This window comes from Ranitomeya variabilis, chromosome 5 (assembly GCF_051348905.1).
Source record: "Ranitomeya variabilis isolate aRanVar5 chromosome 5, aRanVar5.hap1, whole genome shotgun sequence".
Lineage (NCBI taxonomy): Eukaryota > Metazoa > Chordata > Amphibia > Anura > Dendrobatidae > Ranitomeya > Ranitomeya variabilis.
Genome location: NC_135236.1, coordinates 319,959,685 through 319,982,964, shown reverse-complemented (window position 1 = coordinate 319,982,964; position 23,280 = coordinate 319,959,685). Strand labels below are relative to the sequence as shown.

The 23,280-nt window shown below is 40.6% G+C and overlaps 1 protein-coding gene across 2 annotated transcripts in view; it reads right to left on the bottom strand.

Annotated features, from left to right (window-relative positions):
• Positions 1-22,076, bottom strand: part of SEMA3D (semaphorin 3D) — a 312,494-nt gene extending 290,418 nt beyond the window's left edge. Inside the window, exon 1 of one of the 2 annotated variants that reach the window (XM_077264655.1) lies at positions 21,679-22,076. The gene's annotated coding sequence lies outside the window, so the exon portion shown is untranslated. The remainder of the gene's footprint in view (positions 1-21,678) is intronic. The other variant, XM_077264654.1, reaches the window with a different exon arrangement.
• Between the last annotated feature and the right edge of the window lie 1,204 nt (positions 22,077-23,280).

Genomic DNA, 23,280 nt, shown 5'->3' with positions numbered 1-23,280 from the left:
ATTCATGTGTGTTGCAGGTGTTGAAGTTTGGCGATTGTTGCACTGCCGATAGTGGCACTCTTGTACAGATGGGTCTATACCTGTGCATACACTGCTTCACTGTATTCCCACGCCAAATCAGAAGTAGCTTATAATAATAAGCTTAGTTCACAACAATTGCTTCATATAATATGATGGTGCGATTTAGGAAATTGCTTTAAACTTTTGAACTGCATACAAGACACACGTTATGGTCACATAGTTAGTAATTAAAGCTCTCCTGTCTCCTCACTAATTGGAATAGTATCTAGATCTAGATTTTGAACTGTGTCTTCCTTTTTAATCCAAGTACATGAAGTCATTCGCTTCTTGTAGACCCAGTCATTTAAAGTCTTATCTGTCTTTTACGGACATCATGCTGTCTCCATCCCTTTGTTTCATCCCGCAATGGAATGAACCCCTCTGGCTACACTATCTTGTTCTCAAAGCTATTCCATTGTGATTTGGATCCTAAAGTCAGATGAATCTTTTATGATATCCACATGTTCTCTCAAAATCATTCAATAGGTTTAATCATTTTATAGCATGCGTTAACAATTATACATGGCTTACTAGAAATAGATATTCATTCTGTACAAATATCTTCACTGTGCCTCCTGGATACAAGTCAGTGTTGTAGTTGAGTTTGCTCTCATGCATGCTCTCATAACTGCCAAACTTTATAATGTGGCAACCAAGTTAAGCAATTCGGCACCCAAGCAAACACAGCTTCATAAGCACAGAATGAATTGCAGATGAATGTCCTCTGGCATCATATGATTCTACTTTGACAATGATTACAATGTTGCAAAAAATTATCCATCCCTGTTTTCGCTACATACCGCCTGTAATGAAAAGTGACACACTCATGCGCTAAGATATGTAGCAGAAAAGTATGAAGCAAGCATAAATTGTGGAACATGCTAATTTTACTGAGGCTAGCAAAACAGTAACATTTAAAAGGTAACTATCATTTAATAAAATGTTTTATATATTTTAGGGTTTGACAAGTGCTGCTTATCGTTGGGGATTCAAAACCTGAGAATGCTACTGATTGGTCCAAAGACCTCTCTGAAGTGCACAAGTGTTCAGCATGAGCCGCTCGCTCAGAGATGAATACAAGTTCATTAGAAAGTTTATGGGTCAGTACACCACTCTCACCAGAGAGAGATTTAAAAGCGTTGTGCCACCATAAAGAATACATTTAACCAAACAGAAAAGGTGGAAATAAATGGTTTTTCAACTTACAATTATTAAAAATAATGCTCCATTCAAAAAATAACAAGCTTTCATTTGCTGAAGTATGCTTCCTGGAGCCCCCTGGTGTTATTCAGTCTGCAAGCTTTATCTGTCCTAGTGGCCAAACAGCTGGTCAAGTTTGCGCAGTACTTGTCATCAAAATAGATCCTCCAACTCCCCACCCCCAGTGTGCATGACATATTCTCCCTGCGCTCACCTCACACAGGTCTGACAGCGAGTGAGCGTAGGGAGCAGATTCCTAAAAGCAAAGAAGCGTGTATATGAATCTCTACCCCCACACTCCCTCCCCATGCTCACAAGTTTTACTTCTAGGTGAGATCGCACTACTTCACAGAGCTGTGAGCACGGGAAGCACCTTAAGCAAGCGTATTTCTCAGCTATCTGCTTCCCATGCTAACTGTGGTTCAGGCACACTGTGGGTCTCAGAAGGCAGGGGGACATTTGGATTTGGGAGTGCAAAATTTGTTGCATTTATTTTGGGAGGGGAGTAAGGGGCCATTTTGCCTTTCAAAAGTCTTTGTGCTCGCAGTAACGTGGAAGCCCCTTTTATTTCCATTGGCAGATGACTGACTGGAGTGGGGACTTATTTTTTTATGGACTGAGTTGAAAGCTTTTCTGGGAACATTTTATGTAAAATTCTGGATGACATTTATCCTGTGCTCTACGCTGAGCATTTACCTTGGAGTTTCCACCTAAATCTCCAAATGAAGTGATTCAGATGAGATGAAATCCCCGAGGGATCCATTTACTATAATGAGGCAGCAGAGTTACTCTGGATTCCATCTGGCCTCTGTTCAGCGGTGTCCTTTTTCAGAGGTGCACAAAACTGTGGTCGACTGTGCTTTTATGCCCGCTTAAAAAGGCGGACACCACTGGAACATAGGCCACGCAGCATTCACAATGTCTTCATCTGTTTCCTTATAGGGAATATTCTGCTGGGTATCCATCTGAATCACGTCTTTCAGGAATTTACACGGAAACTCCGGTGTAAGCACTCAGCGTAGAGCACATGATAAATGTGAGCAGAGCACATGATAAATGTGAGCAGAGCACTAATTCCATCTTTGTGAAGTACAATGAGCAAATTAACAGCAAATGAAGATTTGGTTTTATTTATTTTTATGCCATTCCTCATGCGGTGTAAGGGATTTGGGTTGGTGCAATTACAGCGATATCAGATTTATATTATTTTTATGTGTGGCTGCTGTCACACACTAAAAGATGCTTTGTTTTGCAAAATAAATTTTTTTCATTAACATATTTTGAAAGCTATAATTCTTTTATATTTCTGCTGTCAGAGTCTTGGGATGGCTTGTTTTTTGCAGCATGAATTTACATTTTATTGGTACCATTTTAGGTGACAGAGTATTTTTATCGCTTTCTATTCTGATTTTTGGGAGGCAAAATCAACAAAAAACATCAATTCACAAATTATTTTTGTTTTTATGCCTTTCACTGTGTAATAAAAGTGATAACACAAGTTTATTCTTTGGGTCAGTACAATTACAGAAATACCACATTTATATGTTTTTCTATGTTTTGCCACTTTTATACAATATAAACAATTTTATAGAAAAAATATGGTTTTGCATTGCTTCATTCTGAGAGTTACAAGTTTTTTTTCTTTATGATGGAGCTGTATGGTGGCTTGTTTCTTCCGGGACAAGATTACAGTTTCAGCGATAACATTTTTATTTATATTTGACTGATCATGTCTTATTCCACTTTTTGATCAGCAGTATGATGAAATAGCATAGTTTTTTTGCCACTTTTTCTATTAGGATGTTCATTGAAGGGGTTAAATGGTGTGACAGTTTTATAGGTTTGGCCCTACCAGACACGGAAATGCCAAATATGTATACTTTATTTGTTTATTTTTTTTACATGATTATATGTATTCATCGGATTAATATTTTTCTTTTTTTTTTTTTATGATTTTTAAAAAATATTTTTGTAATTTAAAAAAAATGCCTTTACTTTTTTACCTTGTTCCAGGTTGGGACTTCAGCTTTCACTGCCCTCAACGCTGATCAAAAATTCTGCTGTAGATTGTAAGCTCTCACGAGCAGGGTCGTCTTATTTTTGCTTTATTACTGTATTGTTAACGTTGTTACCTATGACTGTTGTGTTTGAAACTGTTAAACTGTAAAGTGCTGCGGAATATGTTGGCGCTATATAAATAAAGATTATTATTATTATTATTCTGTTAGCTCAGTGCATCGCAGACAGGGAGGAAGCATATCAGCTCCTTCTCTGAGCAGGAGCTCATAGGTCACCGAACCTGGGTGACCTCGCAGACATCTTTCGGTCCAGGGACACCATGGAATCTGTCAGCACAACATGATAGTCATCTCATTGTGCTGATCAATCGTTGGCGTTGCCCCAGGGTGTTAGTTCTCATATAAAACTGTCAATCGCTTTTGATTGTGCGGCCACTCGGAGTGATCCCACACAACCGTCACGCCATATATGCACCACGGTTTGCGTGAACACACCTCGTGCAGTGCTGTACTTGTACAGCGAAGGTCTTGAAGGGATTAAAGTTAAATTCAAACATCTATGAATATCAAAGTACATATCGCAACTTCAGGAGTGACTGCAGGTCTCCTGACCTGAACTCCACAGCTTTATATATGTCTATGAGGTTGTTGAGTTTGGGTCAGGAGACCTGCAGTCATTCCGAAAATCAAAGTTCATACTTAGACGACAAAAAACGGATGTCTATATTCGGCCTTAGGTGAATGATGTCTATGTGTTTTCCATTATGATAGCAGAGTATTTGAAAAACTATATAATGATGATAAAAAATAATGTGCAGTAAAGCTTTACATGAATATAATGATGTGCTACACACACTCACCCACATATCATTGCTTTAATTTTCTCTTCTAAAATGTTACATCACTAAGCTTGAATGGATTGTGAAGGTAACAAGTCTCATCTTTCTTACCGTAAATTTGTTTTCAAATATATGTTTCATGATCTTTTGGTCAAAGTAATCAGAATACTATCAGATGACCTAGAAGGTTTCAGTAGGATCAGGTGACCTTGTAACATCTATGGCCATCATCAGAAATCCTCCAGGTGACTGATCACACAGAAAATCAGTTTAGATGAGACTTCCTTTTGTCCTTTCACCATTGTTACCACTCACATGAACCCGGACCATAGCCTGCTGCCATTGCTCCTCTCTCTTGCCGGCTTAAGTAATAACATGCACTAATGTGTACTATGGAAATCCATGCCTATGGGAAAGTTTCACAAGAAAGCATTTTGTTAACAGCCAGAATATCTGTCTGTCATGTTAATTTTAAGGCTAGCTTCAGTCTCCCCTTAGCATTATGTAAAGCTGGTAGCTTCAAATAATTAATTAGTTAAGTGAAGTGATATGATCATAGAAAGCACTCATACCAGGGTATATATATATATATATATATATATATATATATATATATATATATATATATATATACACATATATATATATAGATTGTTTTTTTTTATTTTTGTTTTTTTTTTGGACCCAGTGAAATCAATTTTGGCATATATTGGCTATTCTATGTTAGAATGAATATTCCTTAAAATCAAGCAGACAGAAATAGGGATGGTGCCCTTTGTACACAGCTCAAAGTCTATATATAAGAAAAACTTGATGTAATGACCCCATTTATAATACAGCAAAAAAAAGTCACCCAACTTGGCAGGGTGTACAAATCATTTACTCTGTATTTCAGCCTTTTGACTCTTTTCTAACAGATGATGGAAGATGAAAGAATGATTAGGTGTGTTAAATTTAAATGGCGATCCCTTTTTTCTTCTGAGAGAAAGACACTGCAAGAGTTGTCTGGTGTTGGCTTACTTCCCTCTTGTAATTGAAAACGCATTCATACCATGCTACGCTACCTATAGTGTATGGCTATGGTTTTTCAATTTTGTGATGAATGAGTACCCTAAGGGTGAGTATACTGAGGGAATTCCCTGTTGTCCATGGCTGACTCACATTTCTGAACCCGGAAAAAACTCTAAAATATACATGGAAGTACTCAAGAACCATTTACTTGTTATGAACAACAATTAAATAAGTCAAAACAAGATATAAACTGACTATGCAGTCAATTTTGTAGTAATTGTAGTAATTGCATATAGAATTCTTTAAATATTGTCATTAACATAAACTGAAGTTACATTTCTATTTCCTTCTTTTTGGCTCCATTTTTTGGACGTAGGAAAGAATAAAAGACAAGCAGGGAATAATGCAGATGCATATACAGGTCCTTCTCAAAAAATTAGCATATAGTGTTAAATTTCATTATTTACCATAATGTAATGATTACAATTAAACTTTCATATATTATAGATTCATTATCCACCAACTGAAATTTGTCAGGTCTTTTATTGTTTTAATACTGATGATTTTGGCATACAACTCCTGATAACCCAAAAAACCTGTCTCAATAAATTAGCATATTTCACCCGTCCAATCAAATAAAAGTGTTTTTTAATAACAAACAAAAAAAACATCAAATAATAATGTTCAGTTATGCACTCAATACTTGGTCGGGAATCCTTTGGCAGAAATGACTGCTTCAATGCGGCGTGGCATGGAGGCAATCAGCCTGTGACACTGCTGAGATGTTATGGAGGCCCAGGATGCTTCAATAGCGGCCTTAAGCTCATCCAGAGTGTTGGGTCTTGCGTCTCTCAACTTTCTCTTCACAATATCCCACAGATTCTCTATGGGGTTCAGGTCAGGAGAGTTGGCAGGCCAATTGAGCACAGTAATACCATGGTCAGTAAACCATTTACCAGTGGTTTTGGCACTGTGAGCAGGTGCCAGGTCGTGCTGAAAAATGAAATCTTCATCTCCATAAAGCATTTCAGCCGATGGAAGCATGAAGTGCTCCAAAATCTCCTGATAGCTAGCTGCATTGACCCTGCCCTTGATGAAACACAGTGGACCAACACCAGCAGCTGACATGGCACCCCACACCATCACTGACTGTGGGTACTTGACACTGGACTTCAGGCATTTTGGCATTTCCTTCTCCCCAGTCTTCCTCCAGACTCTGGCACCTTGATTTCCGAATGACATGCAAAATTTGCTTTCATCAGAAAAAAGTACTTGGGACCACTTAAAAAGTGGCTTTACCTGGGGAATGCGGCACCTGTAGCCCATTTCCTGCACACGCCTGTGCACGGTGGCTCTGGATGTTTCCACACCAGACTCAGTCCACTGCTTCCTCAGGTTCCCCAAGGTCTGGAATCGGTCCTTCTCCACAATCTTCCTCAGGGTCCGGTCACCTCTTCTCGTTGTACAGCGTTTTCTGCCACATTGTTTCCTTCCAACAGACTTACCATTGAGGTGCCTTGATACAGCACTCTGGGAACAGCCTATTTGTTGAGAAATTTCTTTCTGGGTCTTACCCTCTTGCTTGAGGGTGTCAATGATGGCCTTCTTGACATCTGTCAGGTCGCTAGTCTTACCCATGATGGGGGTTTTGAGTAATGAACCAGGCAGAGAGTTTTTAAAAGCCTCAGGTATCTTTTGCATGTGTTTAGAGTTAATTAGTTGATGCAGAAGATTAGGGTAATAGGTCATTTAGAGAACCTTTTCTTGATATGCTAATTTATTGAGACAGGTTTTTGGGGTTATCAGGAGTTGTATGCCAAAATCATCAGTATTAAAACAATAAAAGACCTGACAAATTTCAGTTGGTGGATAATGAATCTATAATATATGAAAGTTTAATTGTAATCATTACATTATGGTAAATAATGAAATTTAACACTATATGCTAATTTTTTGAGAAGGACCTGTACTCATGACTTCTAGAGAGGCCCTGAAATTCTTGTTATACCACAGACAAATTTTTTAATTGTAGACAATTTTCTAATCTGCGGTAAATAATTGCATATGGTCTTTCACTTCTGGCTTTTATTCTTAAAGTTACATGTAACACATGAAGAAGAAGAACTTAAGTGAAAAGGAGTCTTTGGTAGAGTACGCCATGTTTATTATCAGATTTTAGAAAGAAACAAGAATTATGACAAGCTTTCTTCATTAAATTGATCAAGATAGTTAAGCATTTTAGCATAAAAAAACTATGTAGAGTCAGAGGGTCCCTTCATTATATCCAGTCCTATAATGTAAGAGACCTCTTTTTCATACACGAGGTCATGTCCTTTAACACAGATACTGTTCATAAAGAGGAGTTCAGTGGAAAGCTTTTCGGTTCACCACAAGTAAACTCATGGTAGCAACTAGCAATTTTAAGATTGCTCCTAAAACATGTTTTTTTAAAAGCTAAGGAGCCCCATTAGAGAAGTAAACAACCAACAAAGCAAAACTTGTTATAAACATACCATTTACACAGAAATACTGAGAGTTACCAGATTTACATGAGTGCAATACTATCGCATATACACAACAGTAAAATATCAGCATCCGGAGGATCTACAGAAATGGGCCTTTATTTTATGAAAGACTTTTTCACATAGCATACTGTATATATAGTCATTAGTTTCTTATGTGAGAAGACAGCTCCCACATTCTTTTCAAGGTCATAAATGTGCCACATTATTAATCTAAGGCCAATAGGTTAAGAAATTAGATATGGATGACCATGAGTGAAGGAATAAATAATTACACCCTGCTATTTCAAAAAGCTGGAGGAGGATCTACTAACATTTTCTTGCCCTCGTAAAAGATGATAATATATGATTTATCAGTATCAAGACTCTCAAAAGAAGACATTTGTTTTATAATTTTTAGACAGCTTTGCCAAAACACATACTTCATATTAGATTTCTATAAATACTTTCCAAGTAGAAATCAGAGGAACTAGAAGGTGACTATAACCTATTTTTCATCTTAGCACATTATGTGCTTCTTGTACACTTTGATACATCCTAGACAACCTTTTTTACCTTCCCGTTAATTGTGTGGGGCATCTGCGGGTATAAGAATGCCTTTGTTTTCAAGGCAAGCTATCATCAAAACATTACCTATTGTTTAAATCAGGTTTTTATGTAAAATGTATTGTTTTTATTTTTTTCAATGTTATTTATTATTTATATATTGCAAACTCTATAAATAAAATATAAAATAGAAATATTGCAATTCTCACACTGGACACTGGGGCTTTATTAACCCCTTTCTGACCTCGGACGGGATAGTACGTCCGAGGTCAGAAGCCCCGCTTTGATGCGGGCTACGGCGGTGAGCCCGCATCAAAGCCGGGACATGTCAGCTGTTTCTAACAGCTGACATGTGCCCGTAATAGGCGCCGGCAGAATCGCGATCTGCCTGCGCCTATTAACTAGTTAAATGTCAAACGCAGACAGCGGCATTTAACTACCGCTTCCGGCCGGGCGGCCGGAAATGAGTGCGTCGCCGACCCCCGTTACATGATCGGAGGTCGGCGATGCTTCTCCTTTGTAACCATAGAGGTCCTTGAGACCTCTATGGTTACTGATCGCCGGTAGCTGTGAGCGCCACCCTGTGGTTGGCGCTCACAGCACACCTGCAATTCTGCTGCATAGCAGCGAACATCAGATTGCTGCTATGTAGCAGAGGCGAACGGGTTGTGCCGGCTTCTAGCCTCCTATGGAAGCTATAGAAGCATGGCAAAAGTAAAAAATGAAAAAAGTAAATAAAAATGTGAAAAAAATAAAAAAATATAAAAGTTTAAATCACCCCCCTTTCGCCCCATTCAAAATAAATCAATAAAAAAAAAATCAAATCTACACATATTTGGTATCGCCGCGTTCAGAATCGCCCGATCTATCAATAAAAAAAAGAATTAACCTGATCGCAAAACGGCGTAGCGGGAAAAAAAATTGAAACGCCAGAATTACGTTTATTTGGTCGCCGCGACATTGCATTAAAATAGCAAAGTTTGGAATTTTTTTTCACCACTTAGATAAAAAAGAACCTAGTCATGTTAGGTGTCTATGAACTCGTACTGACCTGGAGAATCATAATCGCAGCTCAGTTTTAGCATTTAGTGAACCTAGCAAAAAATCCAAACAAAAAAACAAGTGTGAGATTGCACTTTTTTTTGCAATTTCACCGCACTTGGAATTTTTTTCCCGTTTTCTAGTACACGACATGGTAAAACCAATGATGTCGTTCCAAAGCACAACTCGTCACAAAAGTTATGGCTCTGGGAAGGAGGGGAGCGAAAAACGAACACGGAAAAACGGAAAATCCCAAGGTCATGAAGGGGTTAAACTCTAACTTTCTCTTATTTCAGAAAACAACACATGTACATAGCAACAATGGTCGGACCTAGACTCTAAGGCCAGGTTCACATTACATTTTTGGCATCCGTTAGATGGACTACGTAACACCGCGGCATAATGCGGTGTAACGTAGTCCGTTAACACCGCCATTTAGTCCAATGTCAGACGCATTGCTAGCGCATTCCCACAATGGGCGTGCGCTAGCGATGTGCCATCATTGAGTGACGGATCCTGGGACGCGGGCTGCAGTGTTTCCGGGTTCACCACCACTAGTGGAGATAGAGCATCTGCTAGCTCTATCTGCGCTAGCATGATGGCAAGTCGGCACTTGCGTTAACAGCAGCCTGTTAACGCATGTGTTGAATGAGCTGCTGTTACCGCAATGTGAACCTGGCCTAATGTCTGTATTCAAATACCTAATGAGCCTGCACAAAGGACATCATTAAAGGAGGAGGTTCACGGTCAGCTGTGACATTGTTTATAGTGAATGGTGGGTCCTGTGCAGAAGTGTATCTAAGGTTCAGCATGGGATGGCCCCCGAGTTTAGATAACCATGTTTACAACTATGATAATGCACCCTAATCATAGTGGGTAAAGGAGAATCTCATCAGATGACCATATTGTTACTGAACACTAAGGGTACCGTCTCACAGTGGCATTTTTGTTGCTACGACATACGATATCGCTGTGTCTGACACGCAGCGGCGATCAGGGACCCCGCTGAGAATCGTACGTCGTAGTAGATCGTTTGAAACTTTATTTCGTCGCTGGATCTCCCGCTGTCATCGCTGCATCGGTGTGTGTGACACCGATGCAGCGATGTGTTCGCTTATAACCAGGGTAAACATCGGGTTACTAAGCGCAGGGCCGCGCTTAGTAACCCGATGTTTACCCTGGTTACCATCGTAAATGTAAAAAAAAAAAAAAACAGTACATACTCACATTCCGGTGTCCATCAGGTCCCTTGCCGTCTGCTTCCCGCACTGACTGACTGACGGCCGTAAAGTGAAAGCACAGCACAGCGGTGACGTCACATGCAGCTGCGGAGCCGAACAGCTGATCAACTGGAGCGATCCAGGAAGCAGCTTATTTGGTAAGCGGTAAGCACTATAGCTTGCTGAATAAGCAGGGACCTCAGCAAATTTCCTCAACTCTAATAGTCACACCACTTGCGCCGAGACTCTGAAGTAGTGCGTACTCCTGCCATTCTGTAGGTTCCAGTCCTAAAGTGACTACAAAAAAGTTAAGACTGGTGGTCACTGTGGTTTGGCCACAGCTATAGTACTGATCCTGTGTTATCAGCCATGTATGGAGGTGTTACCTGTCATTGTAATCATGTCTGTGATAATATGGAGCCAAGCTGAAAACTCTTCCTGAGTAGAGAGGAAGTATGAATCTAAAAAGGCTCACATGGACAATGTGAAAATTGCAGGCTTGCTAGTTTTGTTTTCAACAATGTTTCAATAATCACAATTTGATTTGAAATAAAACAGTAATGGTTGCACCAAAATGAATATTTTGAGAAACATCTATTGAATATACATGACTAAGTAATAAGATTTCTGTCTTTGTGATCAATGTCAGTGATATGTTTCCAATAAATGAGGAATTTGGTGGTTCAGAGTCTGCACTGCCCAAGGTTCAAAGACACAATCACACACGGAGGTGAAGCATAAATGTGGTTTATTATGTCAACGCATTTCAAGGGTTTCACACATCTTCATCAGGAATAAACCAGTGATATGTTTATGACCCTGGCAGCAAGTTTATAGGTGCCCTGCCCCCTGGTTAGGGACTGTTGAAATAGACATTGCAGTTGAACTGTGTACATAGATCCTTAGGGTAGCATCACGCGACCGATTTTTTCACATCCAAGAAAAATGGTCTGATTATTATGATCAGACTTTGTTCAGTATTTGATCAGATCTTAATCAGAGTGGCATCAGTTTTTCTCGAATGTGGAGAGAAAAATAAAAGTTTCCTTTCTGTCATTCAATTTTTTTCACCACACCATAAACTTGCATTGCAAATTTTGATCCAACACTCAGATCAAAATCGGACATGTCCAGGGAAAATATCAGACACATGCACAGCCCCATAGCATATCATAGGTACGATTGCTATCCAAAAATACCATGGCTAATGCGTAAAATTGGTCGTGTGCGCAAGCGTTTACTCCAGTGTTGCAAATCTGCCAATTAACCAACCCTCTAAAAATAAAACAGGTAATCAATTACAGTATATGCAATAGCATTAATAACTTACAATTAAGCAGACACCTATTTTTATTTTCCATTATGGTCTAATAGAGGATAGCTGTATATTGTAATGAAAGTATAAATTCAAAACGATGAATAACTTTACAAATATAAAGTGCAGTCCCAATACAGTTGACATAAAACACATCACTAGCAGAAAACCAATTCTGGAGGATTCTCTGCCAAAAATCTAACAAATGCTGCATTTGAAAATACCCACCAAGAAAGCACCTTTATCCCACAATAATTCTGTCCATATTGAATAATGTGCCCAGTGACTAGAAAAACACAATGATGCACAGTCTGTTCATTTCCTGACTCTAACTACTGCATAACTATGTCCATTCCTTATACATATACAGTGTCCAGAGCTCCGTGATAGATAGTTTCAGCAATGTATGCGCACTCTAATCTATTCAGATCACAAAAAAAGTGGGACTGGGTAACATGAAATCCCCTTCAGAAGACACAGCCATGCCCTAAGGCAGCTTTTTCCTACGTACTGGTGTACTGGCCTGACTCTGAACTCAACGACATTGACCTATTATGAAATACAAAGCATAGCTACCTCATTGCTAACTACAGCTAAGTTCTGAAAGTGTGGGAAGAATTGCAAAGTGAATAATAAAAATTGTTAAATCTTTTAATGTTATATAGAAAGGGGTATGTGGATAGCACTGCAGCCTTGCAGCGCTGGAGTCCTGGGTTCTAATCCCACCTTGGACAACATCTGCAGGGAGTCTGTATGTTCTCCCGTGTTTGCGTGGGTTTCCTCCGGGTACTCCGGTTTCCTCCCACATTCCAAAGACATACTGATAGGGAATTTAGATTGTGAGCCCCATCGGGGACAGCGATGATAATGTGTGCAAAACTGTAAAGCGCTGCGGAATATGTTAGCGCTATATAAAAATAAAGATTATTATTATTGTGAAGATTGAAGCTATAGTAAGGACAACACGACTGGAGCAGAGAAGCACAAGTGGGATCTGTGAGTTGGTCTGTAGAGGTACGAGCGAATACAGTGTAAGGCTTGTTTTACACTTGCCGTTTTTTTTGTGGCCCGTTATTGCGGGCTTTTTTTGCGGTCCGTATCACCGCAAATTGTCAAGGTCTGCCACAATATCGGACCGCAAAAAACTTGTGGATCGTCATTTTTCAGGTTCCCAATACTATAGCAAAAGTATTGGGAAAAAAAAACGACGGTCAGCAAAACCGGAAGTTTTTGCGGCCCCATTGATTTAAAATGGGAGCCGTGTCCATAAGCCATGAAACATATCGAGCAAGCTCAATATTTTTTCATGGACATAAAAACATCTCTCACGGCCATACAGCATATGGCGCTCCTATGATTTTTCGCAGCCCGTTTTTGCGGTCCCATAGAAATCTATTGGGGCCACAAAACCACGGCAAGTGTAAAAGAAGCCTAAGGAAAAAGTCAGACAGCTGTATAACTGGGATGAGGATTGCAATGCAGTGATTGGAATGGCTGTCGCCTCTCCTGACCCGAGCCTAACAGATGCATGGAATTACATGCTGTCACGCTCCTGTCGGGAGAAGAGTCAGCCAGTCCGAGCACTGCAATGTGATCCTCATCCCAGTATTACAGCCGTCTGACTCAACCCTTAGACTGAGATTCTTAGTGCTGGTTTTATTCTAGATGCCGATCAATGTTAACTGTCGATCGCAAATTATTTATCGTCATATAATAGCCTGTTTAAACAGGTAGAACACACTTCAGATGTGTATTGTGATGGATCATTCTGTGCATGTAGGCTGCCAATGTTCTCGGCAGCACAGGTCCTGTTTACATAGGATAATGTTCTACCGAGAATGATGACTTTCACCAAAGGATCATTTCACTCGAACAGCGAGTGTTTTACATGTTTGTCGGATGATCAGCAGCCTGTTTAGACTGCATGATTATTGTGAGCACTTGAACCTTAAGAGTCACCAGTGGAATTAACTTTGGGAGCCCACCCAACAATTATATGTATACCTTCATTTTGTGTCTTTCAGATTGCAGTGATTTTTTTTTTTCATTGAATTATTCCAAACTTTTGTTTGTTTTTTTTTGCTTCTTCATTATAGCCATGTAAATAATTGTTTTTTTTTCAGTGTCATTAATTGTTGATATTATTGATAGAGTTAAATTAATTTTTGGAAGGGGAATGGAAAAAAAGTAAATCCGCTATGATGTTTTGCCCTTTTTTTTCTTTTTGCAAAAAATACACTCAATCACTGCTACATAATTGTGAGGCTATCTGCAAACTGTAACAACTTAAGAAGTCAAGGGCAGTAAAGGGGGATGCAATCTGTGTCTCACCTGCTGTAATTTAAGCTACAAATCCAATCAGGGTCTGAGGATATGCACCCACCTGTCAGGATGTACAGGGTGTTTCTTAACAGCTTGGAAGAAGCAACATCTCCTGAACGTATGGCGAAAAAAGGGGTAGAAATTAATTGGAAAAGTAATATATGAGATTTTTTTTAATCTTTTTGTTGTTTTATTTTTCTTGACAGCTTGCTGTCAGCAATATTTTCTGACTCTCATTCAGACTTTGGGTGAATTTCCAGGATGCAGTCGTAGTGCATTTTTGTCACGGTTTTCAAAAACTGTGGTAAAAATATTTTTTACGCTATTTGGATAATCTAGGAAAAAAATGCATTTTTATAATGATTTAAAGAAAATCGAATGTATCACACTAATACCGTCTTTGTATGCTGACTGCAGGAAGTCAGGATATATAGTGTCAGTGATGTGAGGCGACAAGTTGTTAAAGCAAGATGTCATCCTAGGTGCTATGTTTAGGTAGTAAACTGTATAGTTTATTAAATGTTTTTCCAGGACTACTTCACTTTTTTTCCCATTGGGCTAAGAAGTGAAAAACAGGTAGTTGCTCTTTAGCTGCTTGGTCTACTCGGTGCTGATGGTCACAGACCGCTCCTACCAGCGATTCTGCTGCTTCAAGTCAACAGAGCAGCTTTTCTGGACTGCTACGGGTGTGACTGCTGACATCTTGCTGATTGACAGCTGGTTCTCCGGAGTTATGCATCAGCTATCATAGCCATCAGCATAACATTGCAGTCACGCCAAGACAGCAGAAGAGAGCAAAAGAGAAGCAGCTGTTGTGTCAATGTGACAGCACCTGCGGAACCCCAGAACTGGGCGGTGGGCACAAGAGGCGGGTAGTTAGAAACTATCTGCATATAAATTCTTAAGTAAAAAAATTAAATAACCCCTTTAAATAAACCAGGTAGATTACAATGTGGATGTAGCGACCGTGATGACAATAGCATTATAAAAAGTGCATCGTTTTATGGAGACAAGGCATCACTCTCCCCGCTCCAATCTGTGCTGAATGCTGCAGCCAGGATCATATTCCTCACCAACCGTTACACCGATGCCTCTACCTTGTGCCAGTCATTACACTGGCTACCATCCACTCCAGAATCCAGTACAAAACTACTACCCTCATCCACAAAGCACTCCATGGCTCAGCACCACCCTACATCTCCTTTCTGGTCTCAGTCTACCACCCTACCCGTGCCCTCCGCTCCGCTAATGACCTCAGGTTAGCATCCTCAATAATCAGAACCTCCCACTCCCGTCTCCAAGACTTTACACGTGCTGCGCCGATTCTTTGGAATGCACTACCTAGGTTAATACGATTAATCCCCACAGTTTTAAGCGTGCCCTAAAAACTCATTTGTTCAGACTGGCCTACTGTCTCAATGCATTAACCTAACCATCCCTGTGTGGCCCATTCAAAAAAAAACAAAACATAATCAGGTTCCTCGTATCATGTTCTCATACACTTTATGCAGTTAATAGCACTCTGTGTCTGTACTGCTACACACTTAGGCAGTTAACTGGTTCATGCAGCTTTATATGAACACCCGAGCCTTAAGGTACCTTCACACTAAACGATTTACCAACGATCACGACCAGCGATACGACCTAGCCGTGATCGTTGGTAAGTCGTTGTGTGGTCGCTGGGGAGCTGTCACACAGAGAGCTCTCCAGCGACGAACGATGCCGAGGTCCCTGGGTAACCAGGGTAAACATCGGGTTACTAAGCGCAGGGTCGCACTTAGTAACCCGATGTTTACCCTGGTTACCATTGTAAATGTAAAAAAAACCAAACAGTACATACTCACCCTCTGCTGTCTGTCACACGTCCCTCGCCGTCTGCTTCCCGCACTGACTGTGAGTGCCAGCCGTAAAGCACAGCACAGCGGTGACATCACCGCTGTGCTCTGCTTTTACTTTACGGCCGGCGCTCACAGTCAGTGCAGGAAGCGGACGGCGAGGGACGTGTGACAGACAGCAGAGGGTGAGTATGTACTGTTTGGTTTTTTTTACTTTTACAATGGTAACCAGGGTAAATATCGGGTTACTAAGCGCGGCCCTGCACTTAGTAACCCGATATTTACCCTGGTTACCACTGTAAAACATCGCTGGCATCGTTGCTTTTGCTGTCAAACACAACGATACACGCTGATCTGATGACCAAATAAAGTTCTGAACTTTCAGCAATGACCAGCGATATCACAGCAGGATCCTGATCGCTGCTGCGTGTCAAACACAACAATATCGCTATCCAGGATGCTGCAACATCACGGATCGCTATTGTTGAAAAAGTCGCTTAGTGTGAAGGTACCTTTACACTATGGCTGGTCCAAATAACTAAAGCAATTGTTACCATCCACCTCTCGTGTCTCCCCTTTTCCTCATAGATTGTAAGCTTGCGAGCAGGGCCCTCATTCCTCCTGGTATCTATTTTGAACTGTGATTTCTGTTATGCTGTAATGTCTATTGTCTGTACAAGTCCCCTCTATAAGTTCTAAAGCGCTGCGGAATATGTTGGGGCTATATAAATAAAAATTATTATTATAATTATTATTATCAGTGTATGGAAGACTGCTGTAGTGAAACACACTTGTTGGGTCATAGGATGATTAACCAGCTCCCCAGTAGGCCAATCCAATCCAGAATGGAGACTACTATTAAAAGCAGCCTTCCTTAGAACATTGCTTTAGTAGTAGAATGTAAATTAACCTTGTACCAAAGGCCATGTGTTAGGCCACGGTCACACTTTCAGTTTTTTACCTCAGCATTTGTAAGACAAAACCAGGAGTGAAATAATCAGAGGAAAAGTATAATAGAAACGCGTCTTGTATCTTATATAAGTCTCATCACAGTCACAGTCCACCAATTATATTATATAAAAAATAATTAAGCACCTATATTATAACTGTAAGATAGGAATACCAAAAAGTCAAAGACGTACTTTAGTGTTAGGACAGAGTACAATAATTGCAATGATATGATGAACATCAGCTTTAACACTAAACAACTGAAGACACAATAAATCACTACTAGGGTTGAGCGAAACGGATCGTTCATTTTCATAAGTCGCCGACTTTTGGCGTGGTCAGCGATCTTGGCGCCAAAGTCGCGTTTTGTATGACGCCTTCCCCGCCATTTTTTCAGCCAATTAAGGAGTGTGGGCAGCGTGATGACATAGGTTCCGGCCTGGTTTCTGCGGCGTCATAGAGCCATATTACCGTTTGGGCTGCAGTGATTTCCGCAGTCAAAAACAACATATGCTCCACATATAATCCACATTGCATTGCATTGGGTTTCGTGTTCCGGTCCGGAACCCGACTTTACAGTAGAATCGGCCGATTTCACGCGATCCGACTTTCGAGAAGGTCGGGTTTCACAAAACCCAACTCGATCCTAAAAAAGCAAAAGTCGCTCAACCCTAATCACTACCAATATTCACCATGATGTTTACTTGAGGCTTATTTCACATAGAAATGGAAAGCTGGCATCACTGCTTGCACTTAATTTGCAACAATAGGATCACCAGATGTGTCTTTCTACAATGCTGGAAGCCATCTCTGCTACATTTGAACACATCAATGCCGCGTCTTGTTGTTTTCTTGCTTATGTCATTTCTATCTTAAGTCATTTTGATCCCCGCATTAAATAACAAATCCCAGTAATAACCCATTCAAAATAGGAAAGCCACTGCAGCTAATTTGTGCGGAAATCTTTCTTAATACCATATATACTGGAGATTTTCTGAATACCAACTCATCGTGAAAAACAACGGTGAAAAAACGAGCTGTAGAGCACATCATGCCCTGACAGATCTTACAATCTTTCAGGTTCTATGTAGTTATGCATATTACTAACCATTCCTCCTGTGCTTCCAAGTACCTGTAAGGCTTGGGGAAATATACCTCTTTGTCATGTAACCACCAGATCATTTGACATGAACTTCGCATTTTCCCATATTCACATATAAACGGTTTTCATGATGGTTGGAGACCATAACGTTTCCATTTTGCACATGGCGCTGTCCTATATTCTGTAGTTAAAGTGTAACCGTGGTTTTTTACATGTTTTGCTTCTTTCTCCTCCCTGACTGATCTTCCACTTTGTAAACTCAATATTTAGCGAAGGCAGATTTTCATGTCACTGAGATATTATAATATCACGGGAACTTGCAGCAGAATATTTGTATCTGCCTCTAGCATCTCCCACCTCCTCCTCACTGCACCCTTCCATAGAATCTTATAAGCACCAACTGTCATCTTCAGTCTCAGTAATGGGTAGATTTGTCTTCACTGAATATAGATTTCACAGATTTAACCAATTTAAAATGAATGATTAGTGTAGGAGGAGAAAGAAACAGATTTTTCCTATACAATCTATTGCAAAGTTTATTTCTTTCATTTGTTCTAATGATTTATTAACCAAAAATTAAAATGACAATTACTATTTAATAGGGATGAGCGAACGGGGTTCTTACCGGACACTAGGTGCTGAACTCCAAAGACAGACTTCTCCTGGAAGACCAGTTTACAGTTTGGAAGACTGGGAAGGAGAGACAGAGAGATGGAGAACGAGATTCCCCTGCTCCAAAGTTCAGGTCACCATTGATTTCTATGGGGTTCAGGTTCAAGTTTGGGTACAGTACTGATGGAACTTTGGACTAAAGTTTGGTCAAACCCAACAAACCAAACTTCCACGGGTCAGAACATCCCTACTCTATAACCTATCACCATGGGTTTTAAGCCAAGTAACAAAGCCACGTCCATAATACTGGACATAGTATTGTGCTTACCATGAGTGGTGCACCTACACCTGTCTTACATAGGGTGTTATAATCACCCTGACATGATGGCTGCCATGAAAAAGCACTTGGAATGTTGAGGGAATGTTTTAGTCAATAGAAGATGATGTTGTTGTTTTTTTAGCGCATTGGTGTGAAGTGCCAGCAAGTTTGGACATTGAGGTGTCACAGATTAAATCTACCGTCAAAGCTTACATGTTGATACAATGCACATTTCAACTAAAAAATACAATTATTTATAGGAAACTTAGATTGTGAGCCCCATTGGGGACAATGTGGAATTGATGGCGCTGTATAAGTGAGAAAAATAAATAATACAATAAAATAAAGTTAATTGATCCTATACAATTTGTTTTGAGAAGTTTGAAGAATCAGACAATAAAAGACTTTGTATATAGGAGAAAATGTCCTGCAGGTTATTGCTAAATTCCAAACCTCCAAACAATTGCTGTTTGTTAAGACCTCAGTGAGAGCTGCACCAAGAAGATAAGGGACTATTATTGAGGCAGGGGTCGTAAAAGTGCCAATTCAAAGGAGTGGTGTGAAAATAGCTTCCATTGTGGCTGGGGTAAGAGAACGCTGGTCCATCAATACGTTTGGGGTTTAGCTTCTTTGAATTAATATTAAAGCATGGTTAAACGTTGGCAGGTGGACAGGTGGGAAACATTGTGTCACCGGGATCCTAACAAGACAGCTTACACAAAGCATCGCTCACATTTTGGGGAAGGGAACGGGCTCTGTTAAACTTCAATACAAGGAATGGTTTTGTCAGCTCTATGGCCATGATCTTCTTCCCATTACTGCAGGGATAAATCATTGTGTTGTGCTCTGGTCTAATTACTTTGGAGAAGCAACAGAGGTGGATCTGGAGTATGACTGAGCATTGGACGGTGAGGGTGTCAGCTAGGGTGTCAGCCTGTTAGTGAAAAGCTGAAGCAGAGGTTACACGTCTTATGAAAGATATGCACTGCATCATGGAAGTCCCCTCTAGAATTTGTAAAGCGCTGTGGAATATGTTGGAGCTATATAAATAAAATTATTATTATTATTATTATTATTATTATAGAATCACGCTGATCAGGGAATTACTGCTAAAAATACTATATTGAGGTGGTATGGCACGTAATCTGGTGACTTCCCTTTAAAAAAGGGAATTTCCAATAAATAAGGCATTAATCTAGAGGCGCCTGTACATACTGCTGCGCTATCTTCCACCATAGACATAAGAAGAGTTCATGCAGCACAGAAATGGAGAATCCCACCACTAAACTAGCAATATCCTGTTGGGACAATAATATGTTACTTCCAGTATACATTAGCCAGAAAGAGCAACACAATCTCCCAGTAATTGCCACTGACGCATCTTTGCATTCATTTCCTAGGGAAGTCGTTGAACTTGGGCCGGGCTCCTATTCTGCTGCAAATAATATATCTTACATATATAGAGTGAAGCTTCTTTAAAGCAACCACCTAACTTCGCAATGAGGGTCACACGGGGGATCGTATATGTGTCATTTGTGACATTCACAATATAGTAACAGACTGATTCCGCATTGGTATGGGGGATTACACTGCCTGGATAACAGAAGGAGACACCAGACACGCTGAGAACGAGCCCAGTCACAGGCCATTATTAGGGGTGCTTCCAGAGAATTTCAGAAAAAATCCATCCTGGCAACGATGTATAGACGGGTGATGCCTGTGCCCCAGTCAGGAGCAAGGAGACTTCCCTGGAAGCGTTGGCAGACTTTCTCCAACTTGGGAATGACTGCCAATGTTGGAGAAAACAGCATGCTGAGTATTTGTAAGGCTTGGTGAGTCCTAAAAACTCAGCTAAGGAATTCAGGCACATGGTGCACTATCAGCAGTGGTCACCGCTACCTAAATATGTCCCTAATATTTACTATTGGACAATATCACATTAACAAATACTATAATTATATATCAACGAGCGAAATATAGGAATTATAGTCATGTATGTGATACTGGAAGATATACTATAGATAGATAAACAGGTAGAAAGATGATAGATAGATAGATAGATAGATAGATAGATAGATAGATAGACAGATAGATAATAGAATGATAGATAGATATGGGATAGATAGATAGATAGATCATAGATAGATAGATATGAGATAGATAGATAGATAGATAGATAGATAGATAGATAGATAGATAGATAGATAGATAATAGAATGATAGATAGATATGGGATAGATAGATAATAGATAGATATGAGATAGATAGATAGATAGATAGATAGATAGATAGATAGATAGATAATAGATAGATAGATAGATAGATAGATAGATAGATAGATAGATAGATTATATGTAGATAATAGATAGATGATAGATAGATAGATAGATAGATAGATAGATAGATAGATAGATAGATAGATAGATATGTAGTTAATAGATAGAGTAGATAGAGAAATGATAGATAATAGATAGATAGACAGATAATAGATAGATAGATAATAGATAGATATGAGATAGATAGATAGATAGATAGATAGATAGATAGATAGATTCTGCCTATGTTTACATGGTAACATAATAACTATATATCCTTAGCATATCTCATGAAACAAAGTATGACGTCTCCTCCCTTATCCCGGCACAGGTGCCCCCAGTACCAGACCTAGTCACCTGGCACACTTTATGAATTACTAGCCCTCCACACTTTAGGTCCTGTTCCTGCTTTGCTATCTATGCTATATATGAAAATCCCAAAAGGCAATGTACCTGTGATCTCAGTGGTGGCAGAGGTGAGGGTCCTGCGGGTAGAAGTTTCCTGCAGACAGCAGCAGTGGCAGAAGCAGCAGTGGCAGAAGCAGCAGTCCAGTTCCTGAGCTGATGCGCAGACAGTGTGTGCTCAGTGTTACAGAGCTGTCACACCTAATAGATCCACTCCCAGGATGGAGGCGCCAGGGTCCTACTTAATGACTGGAGCCGGGCTATTGCTGCAGTGGGTGTCCTGCTCTCCGGGGTGCTGCCATAGCCGGGGCTGGAGCGCTCCACTCATTCATCCACTCTGTCAACAAACCAATGCTTTGCTTGCCTGAGTGACTCCGGCTCCAGCGGGGGGGAGGAGGCGCCGCCCGTCCACGCTCTCCACTGAGTCAGGCAGCACTTGCTGGTCTGGCAGCGCTTGTGCTCACTGCTCGGCGCACACACGGGGCAGAGCACATACGGGGCACACCGGGGGCAGAGCGCACACCAGGGCACACCGGGGCAGAGCACATACGGGGCACACCGGGGCAGAGCACATACGGGGCACACAGGGGGCAGAGCGAATACGGGGCACACCGGGGCAGAGCGAATACGGGGCACACCGGGGCAGAGCGCAGGACTAGCGCTACACGTGAGGTATTACAGTGATTCATTGTTCAGCCAGCCACGACCGCTCCAGTATGAATGACATAACTGCCTCGGCACTCACACGGTGTGCCAAGAGTTAATGCAGTATTTAACCCTTCCAGAGAATGTTCCCGTATCGGTACCACACAGTATAAGCCTCCACATTCCTGTGACTTGTAGAGGTTACCTGGATGAACTGGCTTTAATGTGACAACCAGGTTTACAACTCAAAACTGTACTTTATGAACTTGTCACTTCTCTTTCCCTTCTGTAGGGGGCGATAATGAGGGCAAAACAATTCTGCACGCGTTGCGGATTTGCCTGCGGATTTGAAGCTGTGGATTCGCAGCAGTTTTCCAACCGGTTTACAGTACAGTATGGAAAACAAAGTACGCAGTGCACATGGTGCAGAAAATACAGTGCGGAAACGCCGGGGATTATTTTCCGCATGTCAATTCTTTGTGCGGATTCCGCAGCGTTTTACACCTGGTCCTCAATAGGAATCCGCAGGTGAAATCCGCACAAACAACGCTGGAAATCCACAGGTAATCCGCAGGTAGAATGCAGTGCGTTTTACCTGCAGCTTTTTAAAAAACTGAGCGGAAAAATCCACACAGAAATCCGCAACGTGTGCACATAGCCTTACAATTAAAGCAGTTTTCCTCTTTCAACTTTTTTTTCTTCCAAATTAATTGTGTCCACATTAAGGCTGAGGTCACACTTAACGCATGAAAAATCGGTCCAATTTTCTCAGCCGGGAGTCGCACAAGTGATCTTCGTATGGTCATCCATGTGTAATGCGTTTGCAATGCGATTTTCTCGCATCTAGGTATCCGTATTGTATCCGTATGACATCCGTATGGCTTTACATTTCTCACTGCTTTTCCCCAATGAAATTAAAGGGAACCTGTCACCCCCAAAATCAAAGGTGAGCTACGCCCACCAGCATCAGGGGCTTATCTACAGCATTCTGGAATGCTGTATATA